General features: G+C 36.2%; 1 long non-coding RNA gene across 2 annotated transcripts in view; it reads left to right on the plus strand.

Moving 5' to 3' along the window:
- The first annotated feature begins 6,270 nt into the window (after nt 1-6,270).
- The window catches only part of LOC129633838 (uncharacterized), a 29,382-nt gene continuing 13,336 nt past the window's right edge, over nt 6,271-22,316 (plus strand). For both annotated transcript variants that reach the window (XR_008705324.1, XR_008705325.1), the window contains exons 1-3: nt 6,271-7,355; nt 10,241-10,517; nt 11,475-11,590. This is a non-coding gene — a long non-coding RNA (uncharacterized LOC129633838). The remainder of the gene's footprint in view (nt 7,356-10,240; nt 10,518-11,474; nt 11,591-22,316) is intronic.

The raw sequence follows: 22,316 nt of genomic DNA on the forward strand, positions 1-22,316 counted from the left end.
GAAGAGTCGGAGAAGGCAATGGCACCCCCCTCCAGTACTCTTGCCTGGAAAATCCCATGGACTGAGGAGCCTGGTAGGCTGCAGTCCATGGGGTTGCTAAGAGTCGGACATGACTGAGCAACTTCACTTTCACTTTTCACTTTAATGCATTGGAGAAAGAAATGACAACCCACTCCGGTGTTCTTGCCTGGAGAATCCCAGGGACAGGGGAGCCTGGTGGGCTGCCGTCTATGGGGTCGCACAGAGTGGGACACGACTGAAGCGACTTAGCAGTAGCAGCAGCAGAGGGAAGAGTATTATAGGAAGGACAAACAGTCATTGTAAACATTCAAGTAGGAATGATCTTAATGTGTTCTACAGAAAGTTTACAAAGTGTAAGTATATGAAATATAAGAAAATAAGAGGGCATCCCTGGTGGTCCAGTGTTTAAGAATCTGCCTTGCAATACAAGGAACATGGTTTTGATCACTGGTTCAGGAAGATTTCACATGCCACCGAGTCACAGCTACTGAGCCCATGCTCTGAAACTATTGAAGCCCATGCATTTAAAGCCCATTCTTCACAAAAGAAGTCACTGCAATGAGAAGCCCGCACACCACAACTAGAGAGTAGTTGCTGCACACAATAACTAGAGAGTAGCCACTGCTCGCCACAACTAGAGAAAGCCCACATGATGACTCAGCACAGTCAAATTAATTAATTAAAAAAAGAAAAAGGAAAGTATGTAAAGTACAAGGAGTGTTTCAATGTGGAGAGAATGAGTGGAAGAGTGCTGAGGGGTTGGATCATTTTGGCTACATAGGCAGGCCATGATACAGAATCTGAAGTTTTAATTCTAATTGCAATGGAACACTTGTGAGCAGTTTTAAAGCTGTGAGCAGAATAATCTGATACATATTCTTTAGAAAATCACTCTGGTTATCAGAGGAGACTATATGGTGAGGGATAAGAGTTCAAGGAGATCTGGTAAATGACTATTGTAATAATTCCATCCAGTTACAGAAGTTTGAATTAGGGTGGTATTAGTGAAGATGGTAATAAATAATGGCTAAATGTAAGGAGTATTTTGGATGTAATGCTTATAGGAATTGCTACAAGTGGTGAGGAAGTGGAGGAAAGATGACTCCTATATTTGTAGTTTGGGTGAATGGGGTCCCAGGTAACTAAGATGGAGAATGTGTGTGTGCCCACATGGGTGCATGTGAGAGGGAAGTTCAGGCTCACGATGCTTCCATTTCTCAGTTGAGTTTCACACTATGAATCATTAAGCCAAAAGAAAGAAGGAACCTGGAACATTGATGGCATTTTGGAGTTTGATTCACAGCTCTCAGGACTGAAACTGTTCCTAGCTGATGCATGTGCTTTCAAGATCATCTGCCAACTGATGACCCACTCCAGCTTTTCTCATAAACTAATTCGTTTCCCTTCTTCTGCATGGAATCTTTAGCACAGACAAACAAGATTTTTGGTTCTCTAAAAATTTTAGATATGGCTCTGTTCCTGAGCCTTGGCCCATGCCACTGTTGTCAGTCTCTGTCTCTATATCTCCATCACTCGTTGGAGAGATCATGAGGGCAGGCATGCCTTTGAATCTTTCACACGTTAGTGAAGTTCAGAGGATAGTGCCTTCCTTGCACAGAGACAGCATTCCGTGCTTGTTGAATGACATTTACATCTCTTCTGGTGAGCTTATAATTCTCTCCCCTTTTCCATTCAACAGTTCTTAATTACTTTAAAACCAGTGTTTCCATGATGAATCCCACTTGATTATGACCATGGCTTCACTTGGCATTTTCATGGTACTTATGCAACACTCGTTAATAAAAGTGTTCAAGTCTTCTTGACGAATGCCCTAATTTTCCAGTATATACTAAAATGCTCTGTGGAGAGGAATCCCATATCCTACACTCATCTTTTTTTTTTTTTTTACTATTTCCATATAAAACCTGATATAGTGTTCTATCATAAAAGCTTAGTAAATATTGTTGATGGGCTTTTCAGGTGGCACTAGTGGTAAAGAATCTACCTGCCAATGCAGGAGATGCAAAGGATGTGGGTTTGATCCCTGGGTCAGGAAGATCCCCTGGAGTAGGAAATGGCAACCCACTCCAGTATTCTTGCTTGGAAAATTCCATGGACAGAGGAGCTTGGTGGGCTACAGTCCATGGGGCTGCAAAGAGTTGGACATGACTGAGCATACACACACGCAAATATTGTTGACTAAACCTTGGAAATTTGCTTGGGCCAATCTCCTCCCTGATGCTATAATTTACCCCCAAAGGAATAGCTTCCTGTAAGAAGAATCAATTAGTCAAATAACCGTATTTTAAATTTCCAAACAAATAGCTCAATAAAAATGATAATCTATGATTTGGGAATAAAGAAGTAGTTTCAGTCTAACTGCCATATCTATGGTATTGTTATTGGTTATAATGAGATAAATATATCTGTATACCTTATGTAAATATTTATTATTTCTTGTTATTTTAGTTATACAATTCCCTAGGATATATCACCTATACTGATGACACATATTAATTGGGATGTTTATTCTTTTCATAGAGCCTAAAGTAATTAAGTAGAGTCATGTGTTTGATATTCAAGAATAAAAGAATTTAAAAATTTAAAATAGTGGATGAAAAAAGCTGAGAAAACACAAATCATTTACTTTGTTCTATATGGGCACAAATACACTATGATCTGCAACACTCTTTTCACAGTGATTAACTGATCATTGGCTTATCTTAACTCTCTGAAGTTAAGCTACAGATTGTAGTAAGTTATAGTATGTATCTGATTACTGGTTTGGACATTTTTGAATGAGAAGGTATAGTATAATGCAGAATAAAGGAAATGAAGGGAACAAAGCATGATTTCCACTTAACAAAAATCTAAAGTTTAAATAGATGAGAACCCAAGGTTTAAATTCATTTCCCAGAACAGTGCTATATTACCAAAATAAACTTGAGACCACCACTTAACTGCAAAGAAAAGTCAACAAAGACATTAGATAGTCATTAATCATCCTAAATAAACAGTACTTTCTCACCATCTGATTGACACTGTTGGCACAAATTCTGTCCTTAGAAATATGCTTCAGATTTCTATCATAGACCTATATTACTTAATTCAATACCTGAACACTTGAGAGTTTAATATAAGAACAGAAATTGGTAGAAAAATTTTTCAAAGTTTGTCTCAAAAAATTATGCCTGTTTTAGTCTCTTTCTTATATATATTCATGGAAAATTTAAGGCCATGATTTTTACTTACTCAAACAGCTACACAATTGAAACTTTATATTTTTTACATTCAATTTCTAATGAATAATATGGGTTTACTTGCCTCTGTCAAAAATCTATAGCAATCATGCCTTTTATAGAATTTTTCTTGTATTTACTTTCTTGCTTACTAATGTTTCATAGGATTCTATACTTTACATACTTAACCCAAAATGAAAAAGAAAATTCTTGGAATTTCACCTTTTTCTCTCCTAAGATACCTAATCTTTTTAATTAACAGGAGTAATGCAACATCCAAATACAGCATGCTAGACATTGTTTACTATTTTATTTATTAGTGAAGTGAAGTGAAGTCACTCAGTCGTGTCTGATTCTTTGCAACCCCGTGGACTGTAGCCTAACAGGATCCTCCATCCATGCGATTTTCCAGGCAAGAATACTGGAGTGGGTTGCCATTTCCTTCTCCAGGGATTTTATTTATTATTCTTATTCATTTCTTTTTCCATTAGAAGGCACAATACACATTGTCTGTGCAACGATTTATAATTGTAACATACTGACTTGAAGAACTGGTCATTGTTGCCACAAGTGCCAAGAATTTGTATACGCTGTTAAGATATCATATGTTGACAATTTATGTCTTGAAAGCCTCAGTTTGTTTAATTTCATGAATATTTACTGAACACTAAATACATGTTTGTGTGTTATGCTGTGCTTAGTTGCTCAGTTGTGTCCGACTCTTTGTGACCCCCATGGACTGTAGCTCACCAGGGTCCTTTGTCCATGGGGATTCTCCAGGCAAGAATACTGGAATGGGTTGCCACGCCCTCCTCAAATACATGTTTGATGTTGGTTAAAAGTTAAATGAGACATTTATCTTGTCCTCAGGGTCCTACAATTTAGCCAATAAAACATAGATCTCTACATATGTGCTTACCAGCCTTAAAAATCATAAGCTTTTGACATAAAATATTAAGATGTGATCTAAAGTCTATGAAATTCTAATATTGGCTTAGCCACCAATTTTTGTCCATGGAGTAATCTTCAGTCTTTTCTATGTGATAAAAATAATAATTGTTCTCAACAACCTTAAAAAGCTAATTACGATGTATGTGTACTTTTTTAAATTTATTTTTTCTTGAAGTAACATTAGTTTATAAGTTTCATTTGTACAACATTCTATTTCAACTTCTGTACATGCTACATGTACTCACAACCCAAAATTTAATTTTCATCTATCCCCTCTACCCATTTTGCGCTCCCTACCCTTTACCCTCTGGTAACTACTCTGGTCTAATATATGAGTTCTTTTGGTTCTCAATTTATTGAATATTTAAGGATAGAGTTCAGTATCAAATAACAGGCACTGAACTCACTGAAAAAAAGATGCTATTGATACACAAATTATTCATATCATTATATATGCCATCATTACTATATGCTTATGTTATTGTTTTAATATATACAAGTTAAGTAATATATCCAATAATATGCAAAGCACTACTGTCCTCAATAGAAGGGTGAAATACTGTCTAACATTTAGCATAAATTATTTTTATTGAATTAAGGTAGTAGGGAAAACCTCCCTAAAATGTTGACAAATGCTTTAAGCTTCTAAAAAACAGTAGAAACAGAAATAATTGGATTGTCACAATTTACGTAAATGAGATATGATGGAAAGGCACAGGGGATAAAAAACAGAAAGTGCAACTTTGTCAACCAAATATCTTTGATTTTTCTTTTTAACACATAACATGGACTTTTATTATATGAACAAAATTGAGTGCAAATTTTGGAGCTATCCAGTAAAAATAAGTGGCTGCCATTGCAACATATGCAGCGCATGGCACGTGTGTTGCTTCCCTCAGTTAATAGTGCCGTGAAGAGCTTACAGTACTTACAGTGTTTTAAGAGGACGCATTTGAGAGAGATGATCATTTTAACAATTATTTGTTATTGTTATGTCATGTGTCTTTCTCCCTTATTTCAAATCCCATAGTTGAATTTGTTGATGGCAAACAAGAAGCAAGAGGCTCTGTTTGTGGAAATGGAAAGGAGTGTATATGAGGGGCAGAGTGTGTTTTGCTTGGCAGTTCTTGTGCTACCATTTTGTTTTTGTTTTTAGTGCTGGAGGGCAGCAAATTGGCAGGTGTAAATAAGGCTACAGCTAGCTTCATACTGTATTTACAATCAGTTATTATGGGTTAAAATGTCTGTGATGCATAGGGAATTAGCACCCAACTTCTGTTAAGAATGGAAGCCTAATGTGTAATTTCAAACATTCCCTGAACATACTTCTGTCTAGTCTTGCATTAATTTCTACCAACTTTATTAAAGTGTATACAAATGAATTATTAGGAATTGTTCTGTTTGTGTCTTATTATGCACTTGCATTAAAGTTTGAAATTTTGAATATAAATTTTTGCATGTAAATTTTTAATGTCACATGTAATTTGCCATAATAACAAAAACTGATAGGTAGGGAATAAATATTTCTCTACAAATGACTTGAGAAAGAGAAAGAAACTGACTTAGAGATTCAGAAAGACTCCTCTCTGAAATTTAAATTTAGAAGATTACTTTTTTATGGTATCCATAGTGTATTGTTATAGCTCTGTTAATTTTTGAAAATGACAAATAGCTATTTGCCTATCTACTTTGATGTAAAACAGAATCATTTTATGATATAGTTTGCACTTTAGCAGAATTTGCATGTACCACATGTTAAATCATGCCCCAGAAACATAGCAACCACTAGCAGATAGAGTCTAAAGTCACATGATTATATGGAACACAAAGGTTATAATGTTTGTGCAGATACTGCTTTTTAATAAGGAATTTCTATTTTCAGGAAAGAAAAGTAAGAATAGTTTTATTAAAAAAATGTAGATTGGGCCACATTTCTACAACATACCAATCTGTATCAACTTTTTTGAAAGCTCCTGGCAACATGAACTTCCCATGTCTCTATATTTGCTCTGTGCATGTAGACAAAGAGCCAAGATCATCTTGGCTTTGAGGAGGAACAGTGGAAAAAGATGATAGGAGAGGAGTATGAAACAAATAATAAATAAATAAGTGACTGTTGAATAAAACAATTAGTTTTGCCCCAGGCTTCTACAATAGCTTATGAATTCTTACCAGCATTAGTTTACAGCTGTAACTTCAGGATATAATAAGAGATTGAATCTTATACAGGCAATGAAACAGATGATCAAATTCACAAGGGATTGTGTCAGGCTTTTTCCAGTACTAAAGAAACATATTAATCCTTGTCACTGTTTTCAGAAACGCTGTGACAGAAATAAACCTGTACTGTAACTTGGCCCTTTTAATGAGCTTCTGGAGTGTGGGCTTTCCACTCAACACCTGAAAAACACAACAAAACACCTTTTATATTAAAGATGTGAGGTTTGCTGCTGGCTAAATTTGTACACAGAAGTCTATAAACCAGTGCTCAGCCAGCTGGGAAGCAAGAAAGCAAATTCAGATTCTGCCATGAACTTCACAGACCAATTATCTACTTGGAATCATGGGAGTTTAACAAACAAATACCAGCCCCTGCTGAGCCTTTTCAGGCCAGCAGCTTATGGGTGATTCAGTTGCATCCGAGGCTTTTAGACTGATCAATTCTTAATCACAAAGCGCAAAAATTATTCTCAGACTCATGTCAGTTTCTTTGGACACGTTTGTTAACAATCTGCTTCAAATCATTTTTTCTAAAAGAAACTGCAGACACTGTTTTTATTGACTCCCCACTTGTAAAATGTTTATAGCTTGTTAATTTATATTTACCCCTTTACTTTTGCCTGCAAATCAACATCACTTAGCACAGTTTGGTTACACTTTGTCCAAAGGAAATTACAGAAGCCTGCTATGGGGCTAAAATGAAGGAAAGCTGCGGAAAATCAATACACTGCTGATTAAACAGATCGTAGCAAATTCACGGCTGTATGCTACAGCATGGGGACGGCCGTGTGATGCCTATCTAGCAGTTAATGTGCTTTCAGTCAGGTGAAGAAAATTTCTAAATAAGGCAAAATCACCCAGAAAAACAAGAGCTACCTTACAGAAGAATGTATGCGCTTACTTGAAACCTGCATTTTGTGTAAGGTAGTAGTTCACTTGGGGGAAATAAACAGGGTGCCTGAATTTTACGAAATAAAGCAGTTCAGTTTAGTGTCTTTATTAGGACATTTACCCTTTGTATTATGAAAGGAACTGATGCCATTGCAAGATACCACCTCTTTGCTACCACAGGTCAAGTTTGGTTCTTTCATTTTATGGATTTCTTTTTAGATTTATCAACATTTTCTTGTGTAATTTCATTCAGCAAAAATCAAAAGGACTGAAAGGGAGATTATTTGTAGAGGAGGTCCAAAAATATTAATGATATCCAATGAAATGTTCGAAGCAATTCAGAAAGGATCACCTAATTTCCAACTTTAGAGCAGAAGAACGTACATGAAATAATCTAGATATAAAAAAATGCAGTTTTAACAGATTTTTAAGTAGTGGGAATGGAGAATATGAATACAGCACAGTTATAAAGAACAGCATTTGTTTGTAAATCCATGACAAAAGCAGCATTTGAGTTACAGGGAAGATCTGAGATATCCTGACTAAAGCAAAGGTACTCTGAGTTAAGGCAAAAACTTTCATTTCCATGCTACCCAGTTTGTGGAATTCTGCAAACCAAATACTTAGAGGACTGAAAATACACATTTTAAAGACTTGTGTAGAAGTGGTAGCTCCTTTAATCCAACTGGAAGAACTGCACTGTACTGTACTTCATGTGAATTACGGGAATGAGAAGTAAAGTTTGAGTACTATCTTTCTGGAAAAGCGTAATTAGAAGACATTTTGTTTCAACCTTTTGTTAAGCTTTTTATTTGACATACACATTTATCTGTTTAGATTACTGTGATGGTATACCAAGAATCTGTGTGTGTGTGTGTGTGTGTTTAACTTGATACACCAGAGTACAGGTTGAGACTCTATTCACCATTGTTCATTCTGGATAACTATAGTTTTGATATGTTATAGTGTTCTGGCAGATACATTTCAAAAGTAAATCCTTATACTAAAAAATATACTTGAGAAAATTATGTTCTATACACAAAAGCCAACTTGAGTTTCAATCTCTGTTGTTTTAATTCTCTCTTTTTCAAAATATCAAAGTCTTTCAAATGGTAACATGGTTAAGTTCTTTGCCAAATTCCATGTGTTAAAATGAAGGTGTTTTTGAGTCATCAAAGCTTATAAAAAGACCTTTAACAAGTAAACAGCTTTCCTCTCTTTTAAAAAACTGGAAGATGTGGTATAAGAAAACACATTCATGGACACCATATGTGAACTAAGTTTCATCCCAAGATTTGAGATTTTTGAGAATTCCTAGAAAATGACAGATTTAAATTTATACTGAATTTTACTGAAGAGGCTCACTCATTAACACTATTTCCATACTCATCTACTTATATGTACATGTAAAACTCAATGTTCTATTCTTTGATTATTTTGTCTAAAAAAATCTTTGATAATTTTCTTTAGGAATAAAAAGGTCTTCAATAGTTCAGGAATAAGAAAAGTAATCATTACTTCAGCATCTCTATTTTAGTGTAAATATTAACTTCCCTTTCTTGTATTGTGGTTAAATTATCAACTTTTTGCCATGTAAAATTCAAGAAAATGAAACTCTACTTAATTAAATATGATTTTGTGACATTTGGTGAGCAAAGCAGTGGATATTAATGGAAAGAACAAGTATTGTAGAAAACATAGACAAATATCTGTATTAGAAACACTTATTAGTTTGCCAGGTTAATTTGCTCCCGAGCACGAATCTTAAGATATTTCTTTTCTCTGTGGCATTGAAAGAAAACTAAATTGAAGTGACAGATTAGGAAGGAGATAATGGAAGAAGGAAAGACTGAATAACACAAACTTCTGAGCAAAAATTATTTTGTAAGTCTCACAACTTATGTAGACATTTTTATATTTCCATAGTTCTGATAAGTTAACAATGGCTGTTTGTAAACATGCTTTACTTTATTGAACATCCATATACCATATAAATCTGAGAGTTGGCAAGGATTTGAATACCCTTCAGTAGAAACACAATTTTTCTTATTAATACATGGTAATTTATCACCATTAAGTATATGATTCCTCTGGAAAAAAATGGATGCACATTGCTCTCTAGACTATAATTTTAATGTTCATGATATTAATCTTTAATTAAATTATAGTTATTTTAGAAATGCATATCCTTAATTAAATTATACCATGCATGTAAAGAAGAAATGACTATGGTATGATTAAAACATGCTTAAAATGTACTACTGAATTTTGAATGCTGTCTGTCATCTCCAAAGTATGACTAGGTTTCATAAATGACTAGAAAGTCAACTGAAAAATTGCCAAGTAAAACTGTTTGGCTCTTTAAAGAACTGTGAATTAAAGTTTTGGACAGTTTCTCTATTAAATCTAAATATACTTCTTAGTATATACAGTATTACATTTCTAAATTAATTGCCATACTCCCATTTGTTAAAGAATTTCACTCCATGTGAAAAGCAAAGTCTCACTAGATGTGAATTTTACACTGTGCTAGATCAATCCCAATACCAGTAAATGGATATTATTAAACAGCATGGGGTAGTGCAAACTGGGAAAGAAAACTTGTAGTGTGCCGCCTTTGAGTAGACCTGGCTTGCATGCTGTGACAGGGCAATTGTCGACATGCTTTTTCATGCCAATCTGCAGCTTTTTCAACTCTAGATGCTATGGCAACCAGGGTTTAACAGACTAAGCAGCTAACAAGCTTCCCTGATGGAATTGTCTGGTTGTGTGATTGCCTTGTCTTAGGGAAAATATAAAATAGAATGAAGACGCTTGTGGACATTTGTCAAACTGATTATAATTTGGACAGTTGAATCATAATTGTCTGTTGTGTTCCGTACAGTAGTGACATATGCTATTTTCCACGTTCCTTGCAGGGCGCACTATTGCATTCCCGCATAGGCTGTTTCCCTTGGGAACAATGGGTCCTGGTTGCTGTGGTTTGGTGCAACATGGCAGTCCAGATCTCGCACAAGATCATCTGGGCAAGGAGAGAACAGTGAACAGTTCTAATTTCCCCCTCTTTGAAAAGGCTTGCATTTGATTTGAATTATATTTGTATGAAATGCAATGAACATAAGGTGATATGAAAAGATACTTCTCTTTTATAATATGTTCGTGTTCATAAGGAAAATTGTAGATCAAAATATGCAGGTGAATTAATTTGTTATTTATGATTGGGCATAATTTTAGTTCTTTGGGAATATTGATTTTTTAAATTTGCAACCACTTAAACATGTATTTGTGTCACCAGTCATATGCATAATTTAAAACCCTGAGAAAATAATCAAGCTTCTCTGATGGGATGGTCTTGTTTTAGTATTGTCTTGTCCTATTGAAAGTGAATAGAAGATACTCTCTTTATTGTTTTAAAAGATTAAAAGCATACTAATAAGATTTCTGTCTCTTCAGACAGTCAAAGATATCATATTTTCCAGATAATTTGATACCACATCTTTACTTCTTCTTGAAGGGGATACCTCTTTTTAAAAATTAAAATGGTTAGACTGAACATTTCAAATAAAATATGAATTATCATAAAATAAAATCTAGGATTCAATTTTATAGATAGACATCAAGTTAAATGAACTGTTTTTCTAGACAACCTCACTAATTGTTTTATAGATTAATAAAATAGATAACTTTATTGTGAAATAGGTTGTTTTGTACTTTAAAAATATCAGCGTTATGTCTTTAGGATAAACATTGGATGAAATTTTCAGTGGGCACTGAACTAGTTGAGGTTTTTTAAGTATAAGATGATAATAAGAAGATTTAGATGAGGTGCACCTTTATATAAAGATGCAAATGATTATGATAACACACTCATTTTGACTGTATCTCATCAACCAGAGTTCTGCTGTTTTTTTATTTTGCTTTTTCTTAAATTTAATCTTGAAATACTTCAAATTGATGCCATGGTTTCAGACACCAAGAACTACAGAAAAAGTGTGGTTCCTCCCTCCACTTCATTTCAGTAGAATGGGCCGCAATCTGAGTCGCCTTTTAAAAAAACTTCAAAGTCACATAAAATGACTTAACGTCTAGAGGGTGCAGTTCCTAGAATGGGTCCATTTCTAGTTTGCGACACTGATTATTTTTCTTAAACAGAAAGATCTCAGAGTGAGAACACCTTCTTCTATGATGAGCTGTGCACACAAGAAGGGCAAGAAATGAAATCTGGAACATTTTGCTCTCTTCATAAAGAACCTACTCCAGACTAACAGGTAAAAAAATATTTTTTTGCAGAGTTATAGTGTACTAAAATTAATAAGCTAAGAATTACTTCCATAAAAGCTTTATTTTATACGAGCATTAATGATTTTTCACAAAATAGCTTATCTTCACTGGGCTACAAATCTTCCCCTCTAATTCTATCTTAGTTTTTAAATTAGCCTCCTTTGTTAATCACCTCTGTGCCTGTCACTTTCCTGTTATCAGCCCTTATTGCACTAGAGAGACTTCTGTTCCACTTATTTTCCTGAAGAATATAATTTCTTTCCTATCCAACAGGGAGCTTACTTGAGTCACATGCTAAATAAATATCATTTGAATTAAGGAAAACCATACATTTTCAGTAAAATGAATAAGAATTTTAACTCTATTTTTTTTGAATATCAAAGATTCAGAGTTGAGTTTACTTTTACATTAATTGAAACTTCTTTTTACTCAATCAATTCAAACTTAGAGTGTGATAGTACCTACTTTGAAGTTTAAAGAACTATGCCTGAAAGCAAATAATTCTTTCCGTCACTACAGACCAGAGATGAGAGTCAAGGTGCTTTATGTTAGTTCAATGACAACTTTCCAGGATGAGGAAATTATTGTGTAAGGTATAAGCATTTTCATTTCTATTTATGAAAGAAAAGCATATGAAGAAATGGTCTACAAATTTCAGCAAAGAGGTCAACCTTCTTTTGCAAAACATTTTATATCTATAAAGTGTGCTTTACTCTGATTCGTTGGAGTTATTACCTATCATCTCAACTAGGCAAAGATTTATAAATCCATTTTTAAAGCTTAGAATGAAACAAAAACCTGGAGTTTATAGACTTACTCAAGAGGCTGCCTGATTGCTAAAAGAAGCAAAGATGAATCTTCACCTCTCCATTTAAAAAATTTTTCCTTTTTATCCCTTTTTTCTTTGCCAAGAATTATACTACTTCATTGATTCTGTAATATTGAGGTCAGTTCTCGATTTTGAAAGGTACCATAGGGATTCCCTGGTGGCTCAGTGTTAAAGTATCCTGCCTACAATGCGAGAGACTTGGTTTTATCCTTAGGCCAGGAAGATCCCATGGAGAAGAAAATGGCAACCCACTCTGGTACTCTTGCCTGGAAAATTCCATGGACAGAGGAGCCTAGCAGGCTACAGCCCATAGTGTTGCAAAGAGTCAGACATGACTTCACCACCACCACCACCATAAGGCTACACCATCTACACAATCTCTTGTAATAGCTTTTCAGTGAAGACTTTTTTCTGTTAAAAATCAGGGAATTCCTTGGTGGTTAAGTGGTTAGGACTCTGTGCTTGCACTTCAGTGCACCTGAGCTTGATTGCTGGTTTGGGGAATTAAGATCCCACACACCTTATTGTATGGCCAAAAAATAAAAATCATTTTTTCTATTAAACTTAGGCACTAAATTACTTCATTTACAATGAAAATACTATACATAAGTCATTAACATTTTAGTACAACTTAATTCCAACCATATCACCTTGGTAATACCACTAAAATTCCACGTGGAGGCAGCCAGAGGGCTATCTCTGACTCCTCACTCCACTGTAGACTTCTGTGCAAAATCCACATCCTAAGGGACAGTCAGAGTGGGGATGGTGGAGAAAGGCAACAGCAATGGGGTATGACTGCATCCTCAAGTGGTTCATGAGTACTGGATTTCTCTGAAGTGAGCAGAGATGAAAAACAGAAGTAAAACTTGGCCTGGAAAACATGAGAAGCTCCCCCTTGAGAATTTCAGAAGGGGAATTTTGAGGAAAAGATGAGGTGTGCGATAAAATGTATATGCACTAAGACCTAGCAACAGTCTGAGCATTTTTGTAAATGTGACCACTCTCATAATCACTGGCTAGTGATATCTGGATACTGGACAAGTTTTTCCCACAAGGCATAGTTGGGCTGGGGTGATATTCACTTAGACTACTAGACCTCTGTCAGCCAGAAGAGGCTACCACTATATTGTGCAAAGTTGTGACTTTAAAAATTTTTCAGCTTAAATTCTGTATTTTTTCCAGTAATAATCAGTGCATATTTTTTTTTATAGTTACAAATTTATTTTTCTTTTTTTTTAATTTTATTTTATTTTTAAACTTTACATAACTGTATTAGTTTTACAATTTTTCTTTTTGTGTAAAATTCTCAGTTGAATCAAGCTTTCAAAATATATTGTATGGGGAAAAGCTAGTGTTATTTTCCTAGGTTTTGAAGCAAGCTTTCTTGGCCATACTTAACCCCATGGCAATTTCTCTCAAATTCAGGAACTTCAACTCTTCCTTGTTGAGGCGTTTAGTGTTATTGTTTAGTCTCTAAGTCATGTGTGACTCTTTTGCTACTCCATGGACTGCAGCCCACCAGGCTCCTCTGTCCATGGGATTTTTCCCAGGCAAGAATACTGGAGGGGGTCACCATTTCCTTCTCCAGGGGATCTTCCCGACCCAGAGATAGAACCTTGGTCTCTTGCACTGCCAGGCAAATTCCTTATGACTGAGCCACCAGGGAAAGCCCTGTGAGGGGTTTAGCCTATCACTGGAAATAAGTAACTGGGTCAATAATCTTGTGAAAGTTCTGGTCAGTGATTAGCACATGGAGGACGGAGGGCTGCAGAAGCAGGGAGAATCATGATCACTCTAGGATCACAAAAGTAGCTACAACTCTTCCTTTTTTTGGCTGCACCCTCAGCTTGTGGGATCTCAGTTCCCTGACCAGGAACTGATCCTAGGCCCTTAGCAGGGAGAGTGTGGAGTCCTAACCACCAGGGAATTCCTTACAAGTCTCTCTTCCCTTGAGGTACTCTGTTCAGCTTGGCCTCAAAATGATTAACAGATATACATCTTCATCCAGATTCAGAAATGATGAAAAAGGACCTTTTCAGCTCCAAAATTTACCTACATACAACATTTGGGTTTTCTGAGATTCTTCTGTCAAGTGATGAAGGGTTAAAAATAAAATCTTTCCTTACTATTCTTAAAATAGCTCACAAAATCCAAACAGGAAATTATTTTAAAACATCACTTGGAATTAATAGCAGTATTTTCTTGTTTTTAACTTTAAAACACTTCTTTTTTTCCAAAGAAAAAAAGCAAATGAATGTAATAATTGTAATAGTAATAATCATGTTAATGAAAACAGCTAACAGTTATTTAGCACTTACTATATTCCAGGTTTTCATTTAATTACTTGAATGTATTAACTAATCTTCCCAAAATCTTATGAGAAAGAAACTATTATTTCTATTATATAGATAATGAAACAGGCACAGAGAAGTTACTGATTTGCCCAAAGTCATTCACTTAGTAAGTGTGGAACTGGTTATTTTAATGAAGGCTATCTGACTCCCGTATCAGAGTCCTTAACTCTTAGAAATCTTCCTTTAATAACTGAAAAGTTGTGTTCTAATCCTAGGTATTTATGAATATATTTTATTAGTTTAATTTATTATGAATATTATGCTTGATGGGCTTTCTAGGTGGCTCAGTGGTAAAGAACCCGCCTGATAATCCAGAAGACTCGGGTTCACTGGAGGAGGGCACAGCAACTCACTTCAGTATCTTGCCTGAAGAATCCCATGGACAGAGGAGTCTAGCAGGCTATAGTCCATAGGGTCACAGAGAGTTGGACATGACTGAAGTGATTTAGCACACATGCATACTTGATGAAGATGATAAAGTTTATCTCCCAATGCCATCTGATTGTATGTCCTTGATACTTATGTATAGCACTTTGCAGAGTTCTAAACAGAATGAGGGTTAGGAAATTCAATCCTAAAACCATACCAATATAATTATATTTGCATGGCATAGAGTGATAATATCATTCTTTGAGTATCCACCATTTCTTGGTACTCTGCTAGGTGCTTTCGTGATATATCAACACTATGAAGAAGGTGTTGAAAATGGAAGCGCCTAGAAACTTTCACACAAAACTAGTAACTAGAAATGAGTTTCTAACCAATGTATATCTGAATATACATCTTTCTATCAAGGTTTATTATTACTAAACCTAAGTTATTTTACATTGTAGAATTCAAGAGTCATGGAAATGAGAATTTAAACTCTTCTCCAATCTTACTGATTATACAGATGCAGGATGAGGTTATGTCATCAGTGACTTCATAAAGGTAGTATAGATTCAGGTTTTAAAAATTTATTTGAGAGGACTTCCCTGGTGGTCCAGTGGTTAGGACTCTGATCTCCTAATGCTGGGGGCCTGGGTTCGATCCCTGGTCTAGGAACAGATCCCACATGCTGCAACTAAGAGTTCATGTGCCAAAATGAGGATCCTCTGTGCAGTGACTAGGACCCAGTGTGATCAAATAAATAAAAATAAATATTAAAAGAAAGTGTTAACCTGAAACTCTCACAACATTGTTTGCTAATCAGCTATGTGTTTGTATGTTAGTCTGTCAGTTGTGTCTGACTCTTTGCAACCACATGGACTGTAGCCCCCCAGGCTCTTCTGTCCATGGGGTTCTCCAGGCAAGAATACTGGAGTGGGTTGCCATTCCCTTCTCCAGGGGATCTTCCTGACCCAGGGACTGAACCCAGGTCTCCTGCATTGCAGGCAGATTCTTTACTGTTTGAGCCACCAGGGAAGCCCTAATTGGCTATATTCCAATACAAGATAAAAAGTTTTTAAAAAGTTATTTGAGAATGTATATGGTCTTTTTCAGCACTTCAGATCATAGGACACCTTACATATATAACACATTTAAAAACAGGAATTTATTTTGTGCTGATCTTGTTCTGGAGCCTAAGCCCTGCTGATGAAAGAAACAAATTTTAGTTTGTTAATTATAAGTAGCTCATCTCTTCCAGATTAAAACAGTTATTACAGTTGTAACATATGTCCACATATTCTTTGATATTTTTCCATTCGAAAGGTGGAGTCTGATTCCCCTCCCCCGAATGAAGGCTAACCTAGTGACTTACTTTTAAAGGAAAGAATATGGTGGAATTGATAATGTGTCACGTCTGAGATTAGAACATAAAGGTACTGTGGTTTCCTCTTTGCTCCTTCTCTGGGACCACTGAGTCTACAGGAAGCCAAGTGCCATGTCATAAGGACACTAAAAAAGACCACAGAGAGACCCATGTGGCAAGGAACTGAGGCCTTTAGCCAATAGCTAGTGAGGAAGTGAAGTCTCCTGCCAACAGCCATGTGAATGAGCTTGGAAGCAGACTCTGAAGCCCCAGTCAAGACTTCAGATGACAGAAGCTCTGGCTGACATTTTGTTTACAATCTTATGTGAGACCCAGAGCCAGAACCACCCAGCTAAGCAGTTCCTGAATTAATGAGCCATAGACATTTTGAGATAATGTTTGTTGTTTAAGTCACTAAGTTTTGGGATAATTTACTACACAGCAATACATAATTAATATAATAGTCTCTGTAAGGTAACATTCAGTGATTTGAAATTCAATCTCCCTGATAAGATTAGCTTCTCCCCGAATTCCAACTTCCTCCAAGACTCTCTCCTTCCTCATCCAAAATGGAAATTCTCCACAGGAAATTCATAGTGAATGTATTTTATACCATTTTCTAGACCCTGCTCCCTCTGCCAAAGGGACCCTCATTTCACCTTGATACTTTTTTTCAATGGAGTCCACTGAGAACTGGTCTCATTTGGACATTATCCTGTAATCTACTCCTTCTGACTGTGAACTTGGTCATGCCTTTTGGTCATGAAATACTTTCATCTTTCAGTCTTTGCAATGGACCCTGGCCTACTGTGATCTACTTGTAGTCTCAGCAATTGAGCCTGTGGATGCCCCACACATCAAATATGGGCCATGAGGAGTCTGATGCTCTACCACCATAGATTGTTCTTATCCTCTTAACTTCTTCTTCTTTTTTATTTTTTTTCTTCTTCTTTTTTAAAAAAGCATTTTATTTTATTTATTTGGCTATGTCAGGTCTTAGTTGTGACATGCTAAATCTTAGCTGTGGCATGCACGATCTTGGTTCCCCAACCAGGGATCAAACCCAAGCCCCTTTTGCTAAGAGAGTGGAGTCTTAGCCAATGAACCACCAGAGGTTTCTATCTTCTTAGCTCATTAGGTACCATACTCTAATGCCTGTTTGATGTGGAGCTTGTCTAAGATTATTGAAGTTTTCCTAGTCGATATCCTGAGGATATAGAAACAAATTCTCTCACTGGAAATCTCTTAAAATTTTCTTTATTATACTTGTGAAACATTGTAAACAGCCTAAACGCTCACACCTAAGAAAAACAGTTGAGTAAACTCCTACATCTACACAATGGAGTACCATGCATCTAAATAAAAATGAGAAAGATCTTTTCAGTTTATATTTTTCTGTAAAAAAAGCAAAGTGCAAAAAGCATTTATTCAGTTCAGTTTAGTTGCTCAGTCATGTCTGAATCTTTGCGACCCCATGAATCGCAGCATGCCAACCTCTCTGTCCATCACCAACTCCTGGAGTTCACTCAAACTCATGTCCATCGAGTCGGTGATGCCATCCAGCCATCTCATCCTCTGTCGTCCCCTTCTCCTCCTGCCCCCAATCCCTCCCAGCATCAGGGTCTTTTCCAATGAGTCAGCTCTTCGCATGAGGTGGCCAAAGTATTGGAGTTTCAGCTTTAGCATCAGTCCTTCCAATGAACACCCAGGACTGATCTCCTTTAGAATGAACTGGTTGGATCTCCTTGCAGTCCAAGGGACTCTCAAGAGTCTTCTCCAACACCACAGTTCAAAAGCATCAATTCTTTGGTGCTCAGCTTTCTTCACAGTCCAACTCTCACATCCATACATGACCACTGGAAAAACCATAGCCTTGACTAGACAGACCTTTTTTGGCAAAGTAATATCTCTGCTTTTTAATATGCTATCTAGGTTGGTCATAACTTTCCTTCCAAGGAGTAAGCGTCTTTTAATTTCATGGCTGCAATCACCATCTGCAGTGATTTTGGAGCCCCCCAAAATAAAGTCTGACACTGTTTCCACTATTTCCCCATCTATTTCCCATGAAGTGATGGGACCAGATGCTATAATCTTAGTTTTCTGAATGTTGAGCTGTAAGCCAACTTTTTCCCTCTCCTTTTTCACTTTCTAATATGTAACTATTTAAGCATTAAGGAAGAATATGAGAATATACATGTATTTGCTTATTTGTGAAAAAGACTTATAGAAAGGAATAAAACAAGCTAAAGAGATTGATTATGTACTGGAATGAGTAGAAAAGGTATGGAAATAAAGAGGCTATGGTAACATGGTATAGGACTGAGGGAGAAGTAATACTTTTGTGATTATACATTTTTTATAGCTTTTACTCTTAGAATCACGTTATTGTTTTATATACCTGTCAAATAAATAAATGATTAAAGAAATCAGGGTGTAAGGAAAACCCAAACTGGAAACACAGTAACAAGCGAACCTGATTGTATTATAAATGAATAAAATAACCACACCGATGAAGGTGGAAATAAAAGAACTAAAGTGAATAACTATAGAAAGCAATATTTTGACTAAATATAGTAAATCTAAAGACAAACAAACAAAAAGTTTCCTACAAATGCTGCAGTCTGTTTAGTAAATTTGTTTCTAACATGGGTGTGTGCATGCTGAGTTGCTTCAGTTGTGTCCAACTCTTTTCAATGCTATGAACTTTAGCCCACCAGGCTTCTCTGTCCATGGGGATTCTCCAGGCAAGAATATTGCCATGCCATTCTTCCAGGGGATCTTCTCAACTAAGGGATCGAACCTATGTCTCTTATGTCTCCTGTTTTAGCAGCTTGGTTCCTTACTACTAGTGCCACCTGGGAAGTCCTTCTAACATGAGTGTAAGTTAGGAATTCTAAAAGCATTTTATGTTCATACCAGGTCAGAATAAATAAGCAAATATACTGTCTTTTATTCATAAGAACCATGTTTCTCATTGGCAGAGAAAGAGGTTACTAATAAAAATGAGAAAAAATAAAATGAATTGTCATGTTAAATTGGAATAAAACATATCAGAATGAACTCAGTTTTCTTAAAAAATATATATATATATATATACACACACAGATGGATAGTTACAGAAATAAACAGTTGTATGTATTCATGTGTTATTACACATACATCTATTTCCCAGCTTTGTTCTCTGGGGGGGCCTAGAAACAATTTCTTCCCAGTAGCAATAAACACATTTAACCCTTAGATCTTGGAATTTAAATATCATTGGAGTAAAAGGAACCAGGACTCCTTGGAGAAATAGCTGGTGCTGGAAAGGACCAGGGTAGGAAAAAAACAAGATAAGACTGGAATATTTTAAGATAAAAGAAAGTATAGAAGCATCCACAAAAGATGGGGCAACTCTAGAAATCACCACAAAAACTAAGTTTAGGACCTCCCAATGACCGAAGTTGGATCAATTAGAGAACAACTCAAATAATGCTAGTTTGAATCATTGTTGTTTAGTTAGTAAGTTGTATCTGACTCTTTTGCAATCCAATGGACTATAACCCACCAAGTTCTTCTGTGTGTGGGATTTCCCAGGCAAGACTACTGGAGAGGACTGCCATTTCCTTCACAGTAACAAGTGAACCTGATTGTATTATAAATGAATAAAATAACCACACCGATGGAGGTGGAAATAAAAGAACTAAAGTGAATAACTGTAGAAAGCAATATTTTGACTAAATATAGTAAATCTAAAGACAAACAAACAAAAAAGTTTCCTACAAATGCTGCAGTCTGTTTAGTAAATTTGTTTCTAACATGGGTGTGTGCATGCTGAGTTGCTTCAGTTGTGTCCAACTCTTTTCAACACTATGAACTTTAGCCCACCAGGCTTCTCCTGCATTTGCGGGTGGATTCTTTAGCACTGAGCCGTCAGGTGAGCCCTAGCTTGAACTACAACCTCTAGATAAAAACGATTATGAATGACTACACAGATATAAAAATATAAATGGAAAAGTAAATAAATAGAACAGAGTACTCTTTTTTAGCCTTTCATGGTTCACAGCTTTTTCATGGTGAAGGGGGCTTGTATAACTCAGTGAAGCTATGAACCATGCCATACAGGGCCAAAAAGGACAGATGGGTCATAGTGAAGAGTTCTGAAAAAATGTGGTTCACTGGAGGAGAGAGTGGCAAACCACTCCAGTTTTCTTGCTGTGAGAACCCCATGAGCAGTATGAAAAAGCAAAAAGATAATTACACTGGAAGATGAGGATGTGTTGTGAATGTGTCTGGTAGTGAAAGTTAAGTTTGATGTCGTAAAGAACAATATTGCATAGGAACCTGGAATGTTAGATCCATGAATCAAGGTAAATTGGACATGGTCAAGCAGAAGATGGCAAGAGTGAACATCATCATTTTAGGAGTCAGTGAGCTAAAGTGGCTGGGGATGGAGGAATTTAATTCGGATGACCATGATATCTACTACTGTGGGCAAGAATCCCTTAGAAAATATGGAGTAGCCCTCATAGTCAACAAAAGAGTCTGAAATGCAATACATGGGTATAATCTCAAAAATGACAGAATGATCTCAGTTCATTTCTAAGTCAAACCATTCAATATCACAGTAATCCAAGGGTATGCCCCGATCACTGATGCCAGAGAAACTGAAGTTGACTGGTTCTATGTAGATCTACAAAACCTTCTAGAACTAACACCAAAAAAGATACCCTTTTATCATAGAGGGTTGGAATGAAAAAGTAGAAAGTCAAGCTATACCTGGAGTAACAGGCATGTTTGGCCTTAATGAAGCAGGGTAAAGGTTAACAGAGTTTTTCCAGAGTTTTTGACCACCAGAAAGTTCTGGTCATAGCAAACACCCTTTTCCAACACAAGAGACAATTCTACACATGGACGTCACCAGACGGTCAATACTGAAATCAGACTGATTATGTTTTTTTGCAGCCAAAGATAGAGAAGCTCTCTATAGTTAGCAAAAATAAGACTTGGAGCTGACTGTGGCTCAGATCATGAGCTCCCTATTGCAAAATATAGCCTTAAATTGAAGAAAGTAGGGAAAACCACTAAGACATTCAGGTATGACCTAAATCAAATCCATTAAGATTATACAGTGGAGGTGATGAGTAGATTCAAGGGATTAGATATGGTAAACAGAGTGCCTGAAGAACTGTGGTTGGAGGTTTGTAACAGGAGGCAGTGACCAAAAGCATCCCAAAGAAAAAGAAATCAAGAAGACAAAGTGATTGAGGAGGCTTTACAAATAGCTGAGGAAAGAAGGGAAGTAAGAGGCAAGGGAGAAGGGAATGATATACTCAACTGAATGCAGAGTTCCAGAGAATAGCAAGGACAGATAAGAGGCCCTTTTAAAATGAACAATGGAAAAAAATAGAGTAAAACAATAGAATGGGGGAAAACTAGAGATCTCCTCAAGAAAATTGAAGATATCAAGGGAATGTTTCATGCAAGGATGGGCACAATAAAGGATAGAAAGTATAAAGACCTAACAGAAGGAGAAGAGATCAAGAAGAGGTGGCAAGAATACACGGAGCTGTACAAAAAAGGTCTTAATGACCAGGATAACCACAATTGTGTGATCACTCACCTAGAGCCAGATATCCTGGAGTGTGAAGTCAAGTGGGCCTTGAGCATTACTACAAACAAAGCTGGTGGAGGTGATGGAATTCTAAGTGGGCTCTTTAAAATCCTAAAAGATGATGCTATTGAAGTGCTGCACTCAATATGTCAGCAAATTTGGAAAACTCAGCAGTGGCCACAGGACTGGAAATGGTCAGTTT

Source organism: Bubalus kerabau, chromosome 19 (assembly GCF_029407905.1).
Source record: "Bubalus kerabau isolate K-KA32 ecotype Philippines breed swamp buffalo chromosome 19, PCC_UOA_SB_1v2, whole genome shotgun sequence".
NCBI lineage: Eukaryota > Metazoa > Chordata > Mammalia > Artiodactyla > Bovidae > Bubalus > Bubalus kerabau.